The following is a 20,426-nucleotide window of genomic DNA, read 5'->3' on the forward strand; positions in this document are numbered from 1 at the left end:
GTATAACAAATCGATACACTTTACAATAATGTTCCATTTATTAAATTCTAGTTACCTACATTAGTATTTTTTTTTTAAGAAAAAGGTGATATTTTTTAATATTGTTGTTATTTTTATGTGAATGAAGAATTAAAAGATGCACTTTTTTCAGTAAGATATGCGTTTTCAACAAATGTTAAATTCTGTTGGTTCAGGAAGGACACCATGACAGGCTGCTGGCTCCCACTGTCAATGTTAATTTTTTGTTGGAAAAGCACTCTCTGTGTTAGCTTAAAGCCCTCAAGTTTACATTGGTTACTGTATTCTTTCAATTGCTCTAAACAAGTATTTTGGGCGACCTTTTTTTTTTATTTATTGAATGCTAGACATCAATTTGTTGTTATTTTCATCTGAAAGAAGAATTACAAGATGCACTTCTTTTTTAGTAAGCTAGTTTATCGAACGCTACCTCTGACTAATGCATTACTTTGCACTTGGATAGTCTTTTATTTTGGACTTTTTATAAATTGGTATAAGTCAATTAATGGGGAGATTATCGATAATCGAATCAAACCGAAATAGAATCGGACTGAAAAAAAAAAGAGTCGTTAGATTAATCGATGCATCGAAAAATAATCGCCAAAATAATCGTAAAAAAAATTATAGTTTATCCCAGCCCTAATCCGTACCAGCCCACTGTCACTTTTACCATATTGCTTAATCAGTGAAATTCAAACAAGAAGTTCCCGGCAAAAATGGCAGAGTTAAGTGGATTTTCAAATTTGTAATCTGGGAAGTCAGGTCTGTATTCCAAGACATAACGTGAACATGCATGTTCTTCAAATTAAAGGGTTAGTTCACCCAAATAGCAAAATTATGTCATTAATAACTTACCCTCATGTTGTTCCAAACCCGTAAGACCTCCGTTTATCTTTGGAACAAAGTTTAAGATATTTTAGATTTAGTCCGAGAGCTCTAAAGGTAAGAAAAACATCATCAAAGTAGTCCATGTGACATCAGAGGGTCAGTTAGAATTTTTTGAAGCATCGAAAATACATTTTGGTCCAAAAATAGCAAAAACTACGACTTTATTCAGCATTGTCTTCTTTTCCGTAGCTGTTGTGAGAGAGAGTTCAAAACAAAGCAGTTTGTGATGATATCTGGTTCGCGAACGAATCATTCGATGTAACCGGATCTTTTTGAACCAGTTCACCAAATCGAACTGAATCGTTTTAAACGGTTCGCGTCTCCAATACACATTAATCCACAAATGACTTAAGCTGTTAACTTTTTTAATGTGGCTGACACTCCCTCTGAGTTCAAACAAACCAATATCCCCGAGTAATTCATGTACTCAAACAGTACACTGACTGAACTGCTGTGAAGAGAGAACTGAAGATGAACACCAAGTCGAGCCAGATAACGAACAACAGACTGACTCTAAGATTACACTACAGATGAAGTGAAATCAGTGTACACTTTAATAAATTATACTTTGTATTACAAATAAGCGTACTTACTAAAAGTACACTAAATTACCACTATACATTTTTGTATTTTAACATATTTTATGAGAGTACTCTGATATGCCACTAAAAATACACTTATTTTAGAGTGTACTGTATAAAGTGTACAGAAGTCACACTTCTAATGAAGTGAGAACATAGTACACTTTAAAAAAAGTATACTAACAATTAATTTCCAAAAAATATATACTTCCCATAAGTACACTGAATTGCCACTCTAAGTATGTCAAATTTAATACACTTAAAAAAAATAAACTTCAATACAATTTAAAATACATTAACAACAAAGTACACTTTCAAAAAGTACATTTAAAAAATAATTTGATTACTGATAAATTAGTATACTTACTGTTTGGACTATTAAGTTGAACTTAATTACATCTTTTTTGAAGTATACTTTTAAAAAGTACAAATCAAATACTCTTTAAATAAAGTACAACAAGTAGAAGTATACTTGTTTTATAATTCATGTACTTCATTCATATTTCAAATACACTAAAGTATACTACTTTTTTACCTGGGTGGCCCCCCTCAGGAACCTGACGATCAGATCGTGTTTCCCCAGGGACTTACCCTCAACTGCGTGGTGATGTGCGGCGATAGCGGCAACATACACCTTGAGGGTGGAGGGAGACAGTCTTCGCTCCAACCCTTCTTGCAGGAAGGAAAGCACGGATCCGACCGAACATGATCGGGGGTCCTCTCGGCGAGAGGTGCACCATTCGACGAACAGGTTCCACTTCAACGCATAGAGACTCCTAGTGGAAGGAGCTCTAGCGGAAGTGATGGTGTCTACGACCACTTGCGGGAGATCACTCAGAACCTCCGCATCCCGTCCAGGGACCACACGTGGAGGTTCCATAGATCGGGACGCGGGTGCCACAGGGTGCCCTGTTTCTGAGTCAGGAGGTCCTTCCTCAGAGGAATCGGCCAGGGAGGGGCTGTCGCGAGGAGAATGAGGTCTGAGAACCAGGTCCGAGTGGGCCAGTATGGAGCCACTAACAGAACCTGCTCCCCGTCCTCCCTGACCTTGCACAGGAGTTGTGCGAGAAGGCTCACTGGGGGAAACGCATATTTGCGCAGACCCGGGGGCCAGCTGTGTGCCAGGGCATCCGTGCCGAGCGTGCCGCCGGTCAGGGAATAAAAACACTGGCAGTGGGCAGTTTCTGGGGAGGCAAACAGGACTACCTGGGCCTCGCCGAAATGCTGCCAAATCAGCTGGACTGCCTGGGGGTGGAGCCGCCACTCGCCCGCAAGTGGAGGATGCCGTGACAGCTCGTCGGCTGCACGGTTGAGCACACCTGGGACACGAGTGGCCCGAAGGGACCTCAGATACTTCTGACTCCACAACAAGAGATGGCGGGCGAGATGCGACGGAAGCGTAGACCACCTTGACGGTTGATGTACGCAACGGCCGCAGTGCTGTGTGAGCGGACTAGAACGTGCTTGCCTGACAACAGCTTCTTGAAGCGGGCCAGCGCAAGACGAACCGCTAGCAACTCGAGGCAATTGATATGCCAATGCAGCTGAGGCCCTGTCCAAAGACCTGCCACTGCATGCCCGTTGTACGTGGCCCCCCATCCCGTGGCAGAGGCATCTGTGGAGACCACAGCGTGCCTGGACACTCGTTCGAGGGGTACTCCGGCCCGCAGGAACGAAGGGTCCGACCACCGGACAAGGGTGCGACGGCAGCTCGGTGTCACGGGGACACGGAGCGTGCCGCACTGCCACGCCCATCTCGGGACCCGGCCGCGGAGCCAGTGTTGAAGCGGTCTCATATGAAGCAATCCGAGCGGCGTGACTGCGGCTGCAGATGCCATATGCCCCAGGAGCCTCTGAAAATCTTTCAGTGGAGCCGCTGTCCTGCACTTGAGCGAGCTCAGGCAGTTCAACACCGACTGGACGCGTGCATCGGTGAGACGCGCAGTCCGTGCGACCGAGTCTAGCTCGAGACCGAGACAAGAGATCCTCTGCCCGGGGGCGAGTTTGCTCTTGTCCCAGTTGACCTGAATACCCAACCGGCTGGGAGCTAAAACCATGTCGGGTAGGACTTTGTACTGACATGCCCGACCCTCGAACGCAGACCGGAGGAAGGGTCTGTGTCGAGGCAGAATCGAGACATGAAAGTACGCGTCCTTCAGGTCTATTGCTGCAAACCAATCCCGGGGACGGTCCAGGATTGGCCGTAGCCCACCGCCCTTTTTCGGTACAATGAAGTAGGGGCTGTAGAACCCCGACTTCATATCGGCTGGAGGGACCGGCTCGACTGTATCCTTCGCCAAGAGGATAGCAATCTCCGCCCGGAGAACAGGTGCACTGTCCAACGACACCTGAGTGAAGTGGACACCCCTGAAAACCGGGGGACGCCGGGCGAACTGAATCGCATAGCCGAGTCTGATAGTGCGAATGAGCCAGCGGAACGGGCTGGGAAGCGTGCTCCACGCCACCAGACTCCGAACCAGCGGGACCAAAGGCACCACAGACGCACCGGGGGTGGGGCAGCAAGGCAGAGAGGTACCCGACTCGGACGGCTTGGGAGAGGCCCGGAGTGGGGTCGGACTCTGCGAGGCAGCAGTGTGCATGGGAGACGGCGCACGGGACGCGGTCTGCACCATCACACTGCCGCCTGCTGGTGAATGGGGAGGGAGCTGCCAGCGGCGAGGCGGGGCCTGGCACACTGGCAGACACACCTTGTTGTGACCTGGAGTTTGAGGAAACTGCTCTTTTTGTGGCAAAGTGGGTACCGCTGGACTCCGGAGAGGCCCTCCTCCGGGGGTGGGAGAGCAGATGGAATACTCTCCCAAAGGGCAGGAACCTTCCGCTCCACGTCCGCGACCGGCACCCTGCTGTTTGGCTGGTGTAGGCTGCTGCTTTGCCGACTTAGCAGGGGCGGAGGAAGACGCAGGCGGGCGCCCTCGGCGACGAGCGGGCTGAGGCTGAGCCACGGGCGGCTGGGTGGAGGCAGCAGCGGACCACCGTGGCATGACATGTCTGATAGCCTCAGCCTGCTTCTGTGCAGCGGAGAACTGTTGGGCACAGCTCTCCACCGCGTCGCCGAAAAGGCCGACCGGAGACACGGGGGAATCCAGGAACCGATGTTTGTCGGTCTCCCTCATGTCTGCCAAGGTCAGCCAGAGGTGGCGTTGCTGGACTACCAGAGTAGACATCGCCTTTCCAACAGAACGCGCTGTCACCTTCGTTGCCCGGAGGGCAAGGTCAGTGGCAGCGCGCAGCTCCCCAAGCAGCTGTTGGTCAGGACCTTCCTGGGGCATCTGCGACAGCGCTTTTGCCTGATAGACCTGCAAAAGGGCCATCGCGTGCAGGGCAGAGGCAGCCTGCCCACAGGCACTGTAAGCTTTCTCAGTCAGACCGGCTGAGAATTCACAGGCCTGGGACGGGAGACGCGGCTCACCGCGCCAGCCAGCGGCCGTTGGACACAACTGCATCGCAACAGACCGCTCGACTGGCGGGATCCTCGCGTATCCCCTGGCTTCCCCGCCGTCCAGGGAGGTGAAGGCGGACGAGGGACCAGGCCCTGTACGAGCCCCATATGGAGCTTGCCAAGACCTGGTCATCTCATCGTGTACTTCCGTGTAACGAAATGTAGCGGTTATTAATCAATTTATGGATGAAATATGAATATAATAATTCATAAGGTTATGAATAAATTATTATTCATATATCGACCCAACGGGGAATTAAACTTATATTGTGAATCAATTACAACGAATTGTAATCAATTACATATAGTTCTGGTTTAATAATTATTTAGAGAAACTGTTCGTTTGTCCAGCAAACTAAGTCCCTCACAGAATATTATAAACAGAGTTATTCTCTGGCCGTGAAAATAACTTTATAGTTTTATAACATAAAGCGATCGAAAAGCGTTAAAGTGACTTGGTTTTCAGCTGAAAGAACAAACAGAACAATCGAGCATGAATAACGTTTTAATATATGCAAACTACGAATACAGAGGTTATACATCTAAATATATATACAAGAAAATACACACCTATGTACAAGAATAGAAGTAGAGAAGGAAAGAGAGAAGGCAAGTAACAAACTCACAACCAGTCCTAAGCCAGCACGGAAATCAGTTTCATCATCTAAAATTGAGAAACGGCAGTATACTTGCATTGGTTGCGTGTGTCGAATTTCAGGTTAGCGCTGGTGCAGTTCGTCGGCTTCCTCCGTTCAGCGGGAAGGTTTGAACTGAGGACGAGAGTGAGTTTCGCTGGAAGATGGCGATCCCGAAGCTGAGCGTGGTGGCAGCGCGTGGTCACCGGAGAGGTCCGGGAAAAACGTGCACGAGATGCTCGTGAGACAATCGGGAGAGAACACAAGAAATTGTGCGTCTTTGCTTTTATGACAGATAAGCCGACACACCTCCTTGAGGTGGGGTAGCCAATAACATGGGTGCAAAGTTGGCGGGAAAGCTTTCCTTTGATTGGCCTCACGACTTAATCTGCATGATTTATGGCTCTCAGATCAGATTTCGAAGTAGAGTACTTTCTTCACAGTATCATTAAATAGAACAATGCATCCTACAGGGATGTGAGACACATTATGGAATAGAGGAGAGGAAGAGCTTTCAGAGGAATCTAAACTTGACACATAAACACAACATGTAGAAGAAGTTATGGTTTACAGACAAAATTACATTAATAGGAATGAAACTAGAATGGCTACAGTCATTTAAACTCTAAAATCTAAACACTAGGAAGCATATATGCACTTAAAATATAGCGGGTACACTTTGGCACAGTCATATCTTGAGAATAACTGTACATACCATCTCTAGGCATGTTTGTATATGTGTGTGTGTGTTTTTGTGTGTCCCTGTGTGTGTGGGGTGTTGGAATGTGGATCTGGTCAGTCTCTGGGGGGGGGTGCTCCTTTTGAAGTCACCAAAGGGAGGAAGTTGGACTTTTCTGTTTACCATCGCAGGCCCACAAACCTGCCGAAAGTCACAGCTGTCCGGCGCCGATTTAGCGATTTATAAACAAAGTTCACCAGGTTAAAAGCGTTCTGAAACTCCAAAGTTTATTGACTATCCTGATACGTGTGCATACGCTACAGATTCCCCCTTTCGGCCAACAAAGTTCCTGTGCAGACTTCGTTGGACGGTAACCAAGTTCGATGGCACATGGATCCGGATGGTCACGCAGCAGGTGGTTCCTACTCGTCCTTGAGGAGGGGCAGATAGGCACCTGTCCATGGACTCTTGCATCCCTTTGATCCCTTAAGATAGGATGAAGGCCAGACCCAGGGCGAGTACGTACTTGATTGCCATGGAGAAGCAACGGACTGTGTTGGCAGCAGTCCAAGCGTGGTCTCTAGGTGAGCTGGTCAGGACAGGCAGTCGTGAAAGTGCTTGGCGGGCTGCATCGATGGGAGTACTGTCACTTAGCTGGGACCCCCCTTTGTCAATCCTCAGTTCCATTCCTGGATCTAAGGTGTGATGGTGATCCCTGGGGGAAGATGGGATTTCCAGTTCTGACTGGTCCTCTTTGCTTGAGAGACAGTGCACTGCCAGATGGCTGTGATAAAGGATGGAACTCAGGGGTACCTGGATCCTCTTACTTGGATTGGGCAGGCTGACACGAGTGGCGGTGTTGTGCGGATTGTAGATTAGGATGGCAGCATGAGTGGGGGTGTGGATGAGCAGTCGATCACCCACAGTCTCGGCTTGTGTTCCGATAACTGGGGTGCGAGGCTTGGCCTTGGCAGGGCAGCGTGTGTCGTTGGTCATGGGCTGCGGCCGGCCCATTCCTTCAGTGTGGTTTCTGAGGAAGAGCTGGTTTTGGCAGAAGTACTGACAGTCTTTGGTGAAACTATGCCTGCAAAAGTGGGGAGCCAGGCACAGCCGTGGGTTGCTGTTGTGGTGGGCTACCACATCTGAGGTGTGTTTCTTGGCATGGGTGTTACATTGTCACCACCTGATATTGACCTTGTCTTTGGGTCTGGAGATGTTATCTCGTTCACCGCTGGGTAGATTGAGAAGGACAGGCAACTCATTCTGCTCAGGGTCGACGTGCAGTAGGATGGCAGCACCCAGGGAGTCGGCGAGGTGGGCTGGAACAGTCTTGGTGGGTCTGCCAGTAGCGAAGTCCAGCACAGTTTGTGTAGGAAACCGAGGAATCCTATTCATAGCCACTCTGTCCATAGAGAAGCTAACTTCTCGCAGCAGGTCTGTCAGCAAAGCTATAACCAGCTGATTCTGGGCAAAGTCATTCTGGAGGACTGTAAACAGTTGCTTCCTTGAGTTCGCCGTTTGGATCAGCAAGAAACTGTGAGTACAGAGAACAGCCACAATACCTTTCCGGGATTTGCAGATGGTTTGCAGGGTTTGGCTCTGTGTTGCGAGTTGTTCTCTCAGCTGTAGGCGGAGCTTGTTGCGATGCTGATGGGTGGAGTAGGCTGTGATGAGACTCGAGTCTCCTGGTTGGTACAGGTGCAGTGGCACCTGCCGTGCCATCAGTAGTTCCGTGGGGAACACCTGAGTTGACTCCTGTATGGTGTCTGTGATGGCCATGTGCATCAGAGGAGGTTTTACAGTCCAGTCTTTCTGGTCGACTGACCGTGGAAACGTGACTCCTCTGTTTTGCAGTGGAGCTCGGTGATTTGCGTTTGCAGTCTGGACGTAACGGCAGACTTGACATCTTCTGGCGTGCTCTGCCACATCTTGCTGCATGCTGGGCCAGTACGCCACTTGTTTTAATGTCTCGTAAATAGTTCTGGTGCCATGGTGTTTGGCACATGGTGTGTCGTGGGTGTATATCCGTTCACCCCCCTTTTGGCCCTGTGGCAGTACAAGCTTTGGCGCTGTGAAGACATCAGGGACATATTTTAGAAAGTTCACTCCCACACGCAGCATGTGGTCGGTCATGGGACCAGGTGCCGTGAACGGGAGGTTGGAGGGGTATGAGTGGTGGTACAAAACATTTTGCATGGAAGTGTTGGCAAGTTTGGTTGTCAGTGGCAGTGGCAGTGGCAGTAAGGGGGGAAATGTTGCAGGAACAGTCCGCTGGCTGCGGGTTGTTGTTGTCACACTAAGGGTGGGTGAATGGGGTGGGTGTGACCATAGCTTGTTATGCAGGGTGCCAGTCTTGGCAAGGGCATTAGTTTGGTCGTTCACGCCTTTGTCACGCCCTGGTTGCTTTAAGCGTCTTTTCACCTTTTCCCCGTAAACGATCATGTGTGAGGTGATCATGTGTCTGGAACATGTGTTGATGTTTCACCTGCTTGTTGCATTCAGTCTTGAAACCAGTTTGTTTCCAGCCCAGAAGATGGCATGTGAAACAAGGTCTGGCAAAGTGTGAGTCTGTGCACATGAGTTCTCTGATGTTATGGACAGAGGAGACTTGAAGGGTTTTGAGGGTCGCTGCTGCTTCACCATACTGACATGACTGGGGACCCCACCTGCTGTTCTGTGGTTGGCAGGGTTGGTTGTTTAACCATTGTGCCCCTGCACTTGCCTGTAAGATGCCCTCATGGTTGTAGGAACGTCCATCGACGTAGGCCGTGGGCATTCCTTGGCACGCATTCTCTTTGAGGTATCTGTGACAGGCTGGTCGCTGTTGTTGGGGTACCAGTATCTGAAGTGTCAACGCTGGTGTGCTGTTATAGCAGTTTTGACAGGCAGCTGAATCTCCGCTCCGTGCAGACTTGTGCTTTCTGGCACGTTGTGGCAGTGGCACCTGCTGGTTCAGCCTCCTGAAGTCGCTGGTGGGTCGCCACTTGCTGTCTGGTTTGACAATGGACCAGGTAGGGACTGAAGAGGTGCTGTTGCATGGGCAGATAAAACCTTTTCCTTCTGTTGAATGAACAACCTCCTGTACTGGTTCATGTGGGGCGATGTGACCTTCGTACTGCCTGATTAAGGTGGGAGGAGCATTTGGGTGTGTTGCACTACGCACTGTGTGAAGTTTAGTGAGACCACAGCATAAAAGGTCTTTGTCAAATGTCACTTTGAATTTGTGCAAGACGTTTCTGAGTCTTTGACAGTCTGCATCATTCTTTAGCGCACTTGCATCTTTCTGGATCTGTTGGCCTTTAGGCTCAAACCTTGGGAAGGGCTCCTCTGTTGTGGTGTAAGCTGTCAGGTTGGCTGTCCGAGGTGCAGCACTTTCCTGAGTTTCACAGGCAGGCTGTTTAGCGACTGTGGGTACAGCGAGGTGTTGGTCCTCCATCAGCTCCATTCTGCGCACCTGTTTGGTGGGTACCAGTTTGATGGGAGTGATGGAGATGCTCTTGAAGGATGCCGTGAAGCTTGTGTTGCTTAAGCTTCTTTCTGGGACCATGGCAGCTGGTATTAAGTTAATGACTGTTAACCTGAGTTTAAAGTCAGAGGGGCCGTGGTCCACTATCCACTCTAGACGGCAGGCTTTGGGAATGCTGATGTCTGTGACCATGCATTCGTTGAGCCAGCTGTGAACTACGTAGGGTGACACTTCAGTTAGCGGTGTGGCTTTTAGAGCAAGTCCAAGTTCCACGCCTTCAGGTGACAGTGTGAAGGAGCCCAGCATGTGGCTTAGGGTTTGACCACATTGCCTGTTGAGCCAACCAGCACTGTGCAAGGTGGTACTACCGTTTCCTGTGCGTGGAGCCAAACAGCACCCCCTTTGGTGTAAGGTGGTACTACAATTTCCTGTATGTTGATCAGGATGCAGACCTGTTGGATAGTCTGGCCTGACAGGAAGTTGGCAGTGTTGACAGGAACAACAGGAAGCTGTGCAGTCATAGGGGCCCACAACAACTCACTTGCACTGTCCGTATGAGCATTAGAGTGCATCAGGAGGTCAGTCATCATGGTTGGCAGACGAAAGTCTAGTGGAAAGTGTGTTTGCTTGTTGACAAATGGGAGGTCCGGTGTTCCTTCACTGAGAGCACTTAACAGCGTGTGGCTGAAGGCTGAGTTGTCTGCCCACAGTGTGAGAATAATGTCTGTTGTAGTTACATCATTCAGCTGTGAGTCTGTCATGACCTTGGAGCAGAGAGAGTTACAGTCTATGGTGAGTTGAAGTACGCCGGGTGGCGACCTTGAACTGTGCTCTGAGCCGGGGTTCCCGCGGTTAGCTGGGAGATTTCCCGCGACCTCTGTGACCTGACCGTCTGGCTCAGGTGGTCTGGGTGACTGGGAAGGCAGAAGTTCACACACTTGAGCCCAGATTTTCAGCGGTCTGGCATTAAATAAGGGCTCAAAACAGTCTAGCAGGTCTTTGTGGATGAAACAGGGAAATGTGTCCATTTGCGCTACACACACCGGAGGTGCCAGGCTCACTCGACCAATGGTGTGGTGCATGGGAGCTGTGTGTTCAAGGTGGACCTCATTTGGACTGTGCGACTGCACATTCAGCTCACATCTTTGTGACTTGAGAGTCTGATTTTGTCTTTCAGCTTCATTTCTCAATCTTTAAAAAAGGTGAGGACAGGTTTCTGGGCAGTGGTCGGAGACTGTGTAACTGGTTTGATTTTCTACAGTCTTTTCAGGAGCAGTGTTCTGCTTGGAGGGAGCTTCGTCAACCAAGTTTTTCAGCTGCTGAGTAGACATACTGCGTGAGCCGGCCAAGGCTTCCAGGTGATCACTCACCGCAGGGTGCAGCTCTCGGAGAAGCAGAGTGTTGAAGATGAAATCTTCCTCCATCGCTGGCTGACCACATGCTCTGAAGCAGGCCATTTGCAGTCGGCTGTAGCAAGTGTATGGGTTTTTCAGTCTGCCCCGTTTTAGGTCCATGGCAGCAGGGAGCCCTTGATCTGATGCAGGGTCAGAAAGCTTTTGGATCAGAACCTGTCGCAGGTGCTGGCAGTTGGATGTGACAGCTGCTGGCGAAGGTTCTTGGCCGTTGGACGTTTTGGGCAGTGGACTTTTAACCCCATTTGGAATTAGGGCTTCTTGACTGGTTAGGGGAAACCCGGTGATGTGTGTTTCCCCTCCCATGCCACTTTTCAGTACTCTGTAACCAGTGTCAAGTTCATTCACATAGTCTCTTTGTTGTTTCGGAGCCATAACTCCTTTCTGGGCCTGTTTGAGATGATTTTCACAGGTCAGGGCTTTAGTGTGTCTGTCTTTCAGCGTAGTCTCTGCTTTGGCTAGGGGAGCTTCGCTGTGTTGGAGTTTTCCAGTCAGTTTTCTACGCTCCACCTCCAGGTGGAGCTCTGCAAGGGCTTTTTGAAGTCTTTGCAGCTCCTCCTGCAGCTCGGGTTTGGATTCGTCCGCTGTCCAACGCTGGTCCTGGGTCTCGACGAGTCGCTGATCGTGGTGACGATGAATCTGGGCCTGATTCCTCCGGGCGTCCTCCGCCTGGAGCTTGAGGTTGTGGGCGATGGCTCGGATGACTCTCGCCCACTCTTTGTAGCTCGGCATTGGATCGTGGGCCATTAGTCGATTCAGGTTGTCGTCCAGCTGCTCGTTGCTTAGGTGCTGGGGATCCACAGCGTCGTTGGGCAGGATCGTGCTGGTCAGGGAGCCCAACCCGGTCTTGAGTCCGTCCCCATGGGTGCTGGGGCTGGCTGCTCTGAACACGTTAGCTTGCTGTTGGCGAGAGAAAAACAGCACAAACAGAACCAATGCAAGCACGCGCAGGGCTAACGACTTATAATAATGCATGATTATATAATTCTTTGGTTTGGTTCCAGTTAACTGGTGCAGACAGTTAGTGGAATGTAGGCTAGACACTTAATTGTCGATAGCCAAAAGGACCACGCGGGTCAATTTGTGTGGGTGAGTGCCGGATTTGAATAAAGATTTTGACAGGCGGTAGCCCTAAGAGTCCTTTGATGACTCTTGCTGCTCGGTCGTCTATCTATTACTTAGTTTTCCGTGATGGCTCTCACAGGCTCTGCTTTTACATGAACTGAAAGAAACAAACACAGTAGAGAAGCAAAACAGAACAGGGTGGATGCAATTAAATGAGAAATAGAGCAGTAAACAAATAGAAAGGAATAAAAATAGAATCGCAATAAACTAAAACAGAAGGGCTAGAGGGGAGAAGTGAAACTTAAACTTCCTATTCCAGCTGGGTTTATGACGGTGTCAGGCGAGTGCACGGTTGCGTCATAAAACCTAGAGGGATGGTATGGATCGAGAGCCTAAGGGTTGGCCCGCACCTGAATAATTGAAGAATATGTAATATTCTGTGGCTTTCAATTAGGTGAAGTGACTGTATGTCACTAATTTAGGCCTGGGTGAATCGTGGGTGCTCAGATAAGAACTCAATGGCAGGCCACCTTTCCTCGACGATCAAACACTCTACTGCGGTGTCCGTGGCCACCTGTCCCCTTTGTACCACGGTGCAACCTCTCAAACAGGGAACACCAGCACAATTGCGCACTTTGGCAAGGTATTTGCGCCAACGGCCCGAGTGACCGGTCAAAATTGAGTTTTCCCTAAACTCAGAGTCTGTCCCCTTTACGGGCAGTTACTCCAAACGGGCGGTTCTGTCGTGCAGAAGCCTGAGCAGGGAAAATAAACAAAATTGCCGTTTGTTGTCAATCTGGCTCGTTGCCTCCCTGTACCTGATACACAACTCGCTGATGTCCTTGCGTGTTGCCCGTGATACGAGGTCAGAATGTCCACGATTCACACACGGTTAGTGTAAGAAGCGCCAGGCCAGGCAGCTCCACTCACTGGAACTCACTGGGGCGACTGTCAACTCGCCACCCGGCGGTGAAGGGCCTTCTCTGCAAGTGCACAAACAGTCAGGTAAACACGACTTAATTGTAAATTTAAGTCTCAATTTAAATCTTGTTTAAATAGAATTTAAATAATTAAGTGTGTAGGATAAAAGAGTAGGGGTCTAAAATGAACTAGCTAGAAGCAGAACAAAAGTAAAAATAACATAAAACAAAAACAAATCAGATGCACTTGATTCAAATTTGAATTAAACTCTGTTCAATTACATTTAAATGAGTGCATAGAATAACAGGATGGGAAAAAGCGAAAAGAGGATAATTCAGAGGCACTTGATTCAAATTTGAATTAAACTTGTTCAATTAAATTTAAATGAGTGCATAGAATAACAGAATGGGAGAAAGAAAAGAGAAAGCCTTCCCTATTTGCAGATTTTTCCTAAAGAGAATTGCTTGTTGATAGCAAAATGCCAACTGATTGACACTACTTAATTTTAAAATTGAATTAAATGTTATTTAATTAAATTCAAAATAAGTGTATGAAATAAGGGAGGCTTGGGTGTGAGTAAATATTATTGCCAGCCAATAACACACAGGACCCAGAACTAAGAGTGAATAAAATAAAACATTAAGTAATAAAAGGGAATGAATTTCCAAAGTAAAACTAAAGAAATAACTTGAGAGAGAGAAAAGACACAAAGGGAATGGATGAAATAACACAAAGTAGAATAAAAATAAAATAAATAAACTGAAATAAAATAAAATAGAGTAGATCTGTGAATACAGGAAAAAGAATACAAGGGAAAAGAGAATTGACTTATCTGACAGTGTCCACCAGGGGGCGCACTCTCAGAAAGTGAATTCCCTTGTTGGAAGGGAAACAATTTAAATTAAAAATTTAAACGTGTTTAAATTAAATTTAAATCAGTAAACCACATTCCAACAATGATTGGAAAGCATAACCACCAAAAGCAAATTACTTTTACAACTCCCCGCAGTATAGAGAAGCAAAAGATAACTTGGAGATAATTTCAGTTCAAAGTATGGAGCGGCTTTAACTCAGAACGTCCACGCGGTGGCGTCACTGAGTCCACACAACCAATAAGTAGGGAGGGGTGGCACACCTGAGCAGACTGCCCTCTGGCGTCTGGTCAGAGTTACTGCATCCCCTTTCTTTGATCCGTGGTATAAAACGAGCGCTTTGTGGGGTTCTGACCCTTACGCTGTTTTAACTGCACGGTCACGATTACAACTATAGAACCTCAGCGGATTCTTTCATAAATATATGTGTACCGTTTTACTCACGGGTACACAACTCTGGGAATCAGTCCCTTTGGTGCAAACTTTAATGCATGCGAATATGTAACGCTTGCGGGATTCCTTCGCCGCGGGTTACAAATCAACATTGGATCAGAATGTTGATATAGCTCCAAATTTTACACATCAATCGATAAACCAGGTGAACTGCTCTCCGATTAGATTTGTAAGTGGGATCACGTGTTTGGGTAGCTAGGCCAAACGGCGTAACCCAGGAGCGCCAGCTATATTATGAATTTTTGGACGACACAAATAATTCAGATAAATAGTGGCAAATATAATAAGGCCTTAAGAGATTTAGTGGGAATATTCGCCACTATACTCGTTTCAAAACACGTTGAATACGATTCAATTTGTTAATTCAAGCGGAAATTAATATTCAAAACTGTAACTTACTGCAAAGATTGTCGTCCTTCACAGATACGAGCTTGAAATATCAATGGACTGCAGTGTATTTCACGGTCAACCAAGGCTATGCCTGCAGTGTTTCTAGACACAAACAGCAGCTTGTTAACGGTGCGTAGTGAGGACCCGTGCGTCTTCTCACTGAATAAAGCGCGCATGTAAGTTAAATCCTACAAAATTATTCTACATTGCTCTTTTACCGAAAACCAAGTTTAAAACGTTGCCCGCATTCTCCACCAAATATATGTAACGAAATGTAGCGGTTATTAATCAATTTATGGATGAAATATGAATATAATAATTCAGAAGGTTATGAATAAATTATGATTCATATATCGACCCAACGGGGAATTAAACTTATATTGTGAATCAATTACAACGAATTGTAATCAATTACATATAGTTCTGGTTTAATAATTATTTAGAGAAACTGTTCGTTTGTCCAGCAAACTAAGTCCCTCACAGAATATTATAAACAGAGTTATTCTCTGGCCGTGAAAATAACTTTATAGTTTTATAACATAAAGCGATCGAAAAGCGTTAAAGTGACTTGGTTTTCAGCTGAAAGAACAAACAGAACAATCGAGCATGAATAACGTTTTAATATATGCAAACTACGAATACAGAGGTTATACATCTAAATATATATACAAGAAAATACACACCTATGTACAAGAATAGAAGTAGAGAAGGAAAGAGAGAAGGCAAGTAGCAAACTCACAACCAGTCCTAAGCCAGCACGGAAATCAGTTTCATCATCTAAGATTGAGAAACGGCAGTATACTTGCATTGGTTGCGTGTGTCGAATTTCAGGTTAGCGCTGGTGCAGTTCGTCGGCTTCCTCCGTTCAGCGGGAAGGTTTGAACTGAGGACGAGAGTGAGTTTCGCTGGAAGATGGCGATCCCGAAGCTGAGCGCGGTGGCAGCGCGTGGTCACCGGAGAGGTCCGGGAAAAACGTGCACGAGATGCTCGTGAGACAATCGGGAGAGAACACAAGAAATTGTGCGTCTTTGCTTTTATGACAGATAAGCCGACACACCTCCTTGAGGTGGGGTAGCCAATAACATGGGTGCAAAGTTGGCGGGAAAGCTTTCCTTTGATTGGCCTCACGACTTAATCTGCATGATTTATGGCTCTCAGATCAGATTTCGAAGTAGAGTACTTTCTTCACAGTATCATTAAATAGAACAATGCATCCTACAGGGATGTGAGACACATTATGGAATAGAGGAGAGGAAGAGCTTTCAGAGGAATCTAAACTTGACACATAAACACAACATGTAGAAGAAGTTATGGTTTACAGACAAAATTACATTAATAGGAATGAAACTAGAATGGCTACAGTCATTTAAACTCTAAAATCTAAACACTAGGAAGCATATATGCACTTAAAATATAGCGGGTACACTTTGGCACAGTCATATCTTGAGAATAACTGTACATACCATCTCTAGGCATGTTTGTATATGTGTGTGTGTGTTTTTGTGTGTCCCTGTGTGTGTGGGGTGTTGGAATGTGGATCTGGTCAGTCTCTGGGGGGGGTGCTCCTTTTGAAGTCACCAAAGGGAGGAAGTTGGACTTTTCTGTTTACCATCGCAGGCCCACAAACCTGCCGAAAGTCACAGCTGTCCGGCGCCGATTTAGCGATTTATAAACAAAGTTCACCAGGTTAAAAGCGTTCTGAAACTCCAAAGTTTATTGACTATCCTGATACGTGTGCATACGCTACAGATTCCCCCTTTCGGCCAACAAAGTTCCTGTGCAGACTTCGTTGGACGGTAACCAAGTTCGATGGCACATGGATCCGGATGGTCACGCAGCAGGTGGTTCCTACTCGTCCTTGAGGAGGGGCAGATAGGCACCTGTCCATGGACTCTTGCATCCCTTTGATCCCTTAAGATAGGATGAAGGCCAGACCCAGGGCGAGTACGTACTTGATTGCCATGGAGAAGCAACGGACTGTGTTGGCAGCAGTCCAAGCGTGGTCTCTAGGTGAGCTGGTCAGGACAGGCAGTCGTGAAAGTGCTTGGCGGGCTGCATCGATGGGAGTACTGTCACTTAGCTGGGACCCCCTTTGTCAATCCTCAGTTCCATTCCTGGATCTAAGGTGTGATGGTGATCCCTGGGGGAAGATGGGATTTCCAGTTCTGACTGGTCCTCTTTGCTTGAGAGACAGTGCACTGCCAGATGGCTGTGATAAAGGATGGAACTCAGGGGTACCTGGATCCTCTTACTTGGATTGGGCAGGCTGACACGAGTGGCGGTGTTGTGCGGATTGTAGATTAGGATGGCAGCATGAGTGGGGGTGTGGATGAGCAGTCGATCACCCACAGTCTCGGCTTGTGTTCCGATAACTGGGGTGCGAGGCTTGGCCTTGGCAGGGCAGCGTGTGTCGTTGGTCATGGGCTGCGGCCGGCCCATTCCTTCAGTGTGGTTTCTGAGGAAGAGCTGGTTTTGGCAGAAGTACTGACAGTCTTTGGTGAAACTATGCCTGCAAAAGTGGGGAGCCAGGCACAGCCGTGGGTTGCTGTTGTGGTGGGCTACCACATCTGAGGTGTGTTTCTTGGCATGGGTGTTACATTGTCACCACCTGATATTGACCTTGTCTTTGGGTCTGGAGATGTTATCTCGTTCACCGCTGGGTAGATTGAGAAGGACAGGCAACTCATTCTGCTCAGGGTCGACGTGCAGTAGGATGGCAGCACCCAGGGAGTCGGCGAGGTGGGCTGGAACAGTCTTGGTGGGTCTGCCAGTAGCGAAGTCCAGCACAGTTTGTGTAGGAAACCGAGGAATCCTATTCATAGCCACTCTGTCCATAGAGAAGCTAACTTCTCGCAGCAGGTCTGTCAGCAAAGCTATAACCAGCTGATTCTGGGCAAAGTCATTCTGGAGGACTGTAAACAGTTGCTTCCTTGAGTTCGCCGTTTGGATCAGCAAGAAACTGTGAGTACAGAGAACAGCCACAATACCTTTCCGGGATTTGCAGATGGTTTGCAGGGTTTGGCTCTGTGTTGCGAGTTGTTCTCTCAGCTGTAGGCGGAGCTTGTTGCGATGCTGATGGGTGGAGTAGGCTGTGATGAGACTCGAGTCTCCTGGTTGGTACAGGTGCAGTGGCACCTGCCGTGCCATCAGTAGTTCCGTGGGGAACACCTGAGTTGACTCCTGTATGGTGTCTGTGATGGCCATGTGCATCAGAGGAGGTTTTACAGTCCAGTCTTTCTGGTCGACTGACCGTGGAAACGTGACTCCTCTGTTTTGCAGTGGAGCTCGGTGATTTGCGTTTGCAGTCTGGACGTAACGGCAGACTTGACATCTTCTGGCGTGCTCTGCCACATCTTGCTGCATGCTGGGCCAGTACGCCACTTGTTTTAATGTCTCGTAAATAGTTCTGGTGCCATGGTGTTTGGCACATGGTGTGTCGTGGGTGTATATCCGTTCACCCCCCTTTTGGCCCTGTGGCAGTACAAGCTTTGGCGCTGTGAAGACATCAGGGACATATTTTAGAAAGTTCACTCCCACACGCAGCATGTGGTCGGTCATGGGACCAGGTGCCGTGAACGGGAGGTTGGAGGGGTATGAGTGGTGGTACAAAACATTTTGCATGGAAGTGTTGGCAAGTTTGGTTGTCAGTGGCAGTGGCAGTGGCAGTAAGGGGGGAAATGTTGCAGGAACAGTCCGCTGGCTGCGGGTTGTTGTTGTCACACTAAGGGTGGGTGAATGGGGTGGGTGTGACCATAGCTTGTTATGCAGGGTGCCAGTCTTGGCAAGGGCATTAGTTTGGTCGTTCACGCCTTTGTCACGCCCTGGTTGCTTTAAGCGTCTTTTCACCTTTTCCCCGTAAACGATCATGTGTGAGGTGATCATGTGTCTGGAACATGTGTTGATGTTTCACCTGCTTGTTGCATTCAGTCTTGAAACCAGTTTGTTTCCAGCCCAGAAGATGGCATGTGAAACAAGGTCTGGCAAAGTGTGAGTCTGTGCACATGAGTTCTCTGATGTTATGGACAGAGGAGACTTGAAGGGTTTTGAGGGTCGCTGCTGCTTCACCATACTGACATGACTGGGGACCCCACCTGCTGTTCTGTGGTTGGCAGGGTTGGTTGTTTAACCATTGTGCCCCTGCACTTGCCTGTAAGATGCCCTCATGGTTGTAGGAACGTCCATCGACGTAGGCCGTGGGCATTCCTTGGCACGCATTCTCTTTGAGGTATCTGTGACAGGCTGGTCGCTGTTGTTGGGGTACCAGTATCTGAAGTGTCAACGCTGGTGTGCTGTTATAGCAGTTTTGACAGGCAGCTGAATCTCCGCTCCGTGCAGACTTGTGCTTTCTGGCACGTTGTGGCAGTGGCACCTGCTGGTTCAGCCTCCTGAAGTCGCTGGTGGGTCGCCACTTGCTGTCTGGTTTGACAATGGACCAGGTAGGGACTGAAGAGGTGCTGTTGCATGGGCAGATAAAACCTTTTCCTTCTGTTGAATGAACAACCTCCTGTACTGGTTCATGTGGGGCGATGTGACCTTCGTACTGCCTGATTAAGGTGGGAGGAGCATTTGGGTGTGTTGCACTACGCACTGTGTGAAGTTTAGTGAGACCACAGCATAAAAGGTCTTTGTCAAATGTCACTTTGAATTTGTGCAAGACGTTTCTGAGTCTTTGACAGTCTGCATCATTCTTTAGCGCACTTGCATCTTTCTGGATCTGTTGGCCTTTAGGCTCAAACCTTGGGAAGGGCTCCTCTGTTGTGGTGTAAGCTGTCAGGTTGGCTGTCCGAGGTGCAGCACTTTCCTGAGTTTCACAGGCAGGCTGTTTAGCGACTGTGGGTACAGCGAGGTGTTGGTCCTCCATCAGCTCCATTCTGCGCACCTGTTTGGTGGGTACCAGTTTGATGGGAGTGATGGAGATGCTCTTGAAGGATGCCGTGAAGCTTGTGTTGCTTAAGCTTCTTTCTGGGACCATGGCAGCTGGTATTAAGTTAATGACTGTTAACCTGAGTTTAAAGTCAGAGGGGCCGTGGTCCACTATCCACTCTAGACGGCAGGCTTTGGGAATGCTGATGTCTGTGACCATGCATTCGTTGAGCCAGCTGTGAACTACGTAGGGTGACACTTCAGTTAGCGGTGTGGCTTTTAGAGCAAGTCCAAGTTCCACGCCTTCAGGTGACAGTGTGAAGGAGCCCAGCATGTGGCTTAGGGTTTGACCACATTGCCTGTTGAGCCAACCAGCACTGTGCAAGGTGGTACTACCGTTTCCTGTGCGTGGAGCCAAACAGCACCCCCTTTGGTGTAAGGTGGTACTACAATTTCCTGTATGTTGATCAGGATGCAGACCTGTTGGATAGTCTGGCCTGACAGGAAGTTGGCAGTGTTGACAGGAACAACAGGAAGCTGTGCAGTCATAGGGGCCCACAACAACTCACTTGCACTGTCCGTATGAGCATTAGAGTGCATCAGGAGGTCAGTCATCATGGTTGGCAGACGAAAGTCTAGTGGAAAGTGTGTTTGCTTGTTGACAAATGGGAGGTCCGGTGTTCCTTCACTGAGAGCACTTAACAGCGTGTGGCTGAAGGCTGA

Source organism: Chanodichthys erythropterus, chromosome 16 (assembly GCF_024489055.1).
Source record: "Chanodichthys erythropterus isolate Z2021 chromosome 16, ASM2448905v1, whole genome shotgun sequence".
In the NCBI taxonomy this organism is placed as follows: Eukaryota; Metazoa; Chordata; class Actinopteri; order Cypriniformes; family Xenocyprididae; genus Chanodichthys; species Chanodichthys erythropterus.